We start from the raw sequence: 313 nt of genomic DNA on the forward strand, positions 1-313 counted from the left end.
GAAATGAGATTAAGAAATGTGTAAAGCCGGGATACTTAAGGGGTTACTCATGAAGACGGTAGTCATCCAGATGCTGACAGGATTTGCAGGATGAGGAATGCTGTGTGCCAGATGGGCATGTCATCTTAAGTGATGGCAGTGGGTGACTGGGAGATCAGAACATCCTGTTCAAAAGAATAGGCAGAGAAAGAGCCAAATTATATGAGCCTTAAAGAAAAATCGATTGTTTTCATGTCAGTAGAGGATTAATGTTCTGGAAGAGGGTGGGGAACAAGGAGGACACTGACTCTCCCTCTCAACAGTGAAGTACACG

At 44.1% G+C, this 313-nt stretch overlaps 1 protein-coding gene across 1 annotated transcript in view; it reads left to right on the forward strand.

The window, feature by feature from the left end:
* The window catches only part of SLC13A1 (solute carrier family 13 member 1), a 108056-nt gene that overhangs the window by 46245 nt on the left and 61498 nt on the right, over nucleotides 1–313 (forward strand). The gene's annotated exons all lie outside the window — the stretch shown is intronic.

This window comes from Lipotes vexillifer, unplaced genomic scaffold (genome assembly GCF_000442215.2).
Source record: "Lipotes vexillifer unplaced genomic scaffold, Lipotes_vexillifer_v1.1 scaffold618, whole genome shotgun sequence".
Taxonomy (NCBI): Eukaryota; Metazoa; Chordata; class Mammalia; order Artiodactyla; family Lipotidae; genus Lipotes; species Lipotes vexillifer.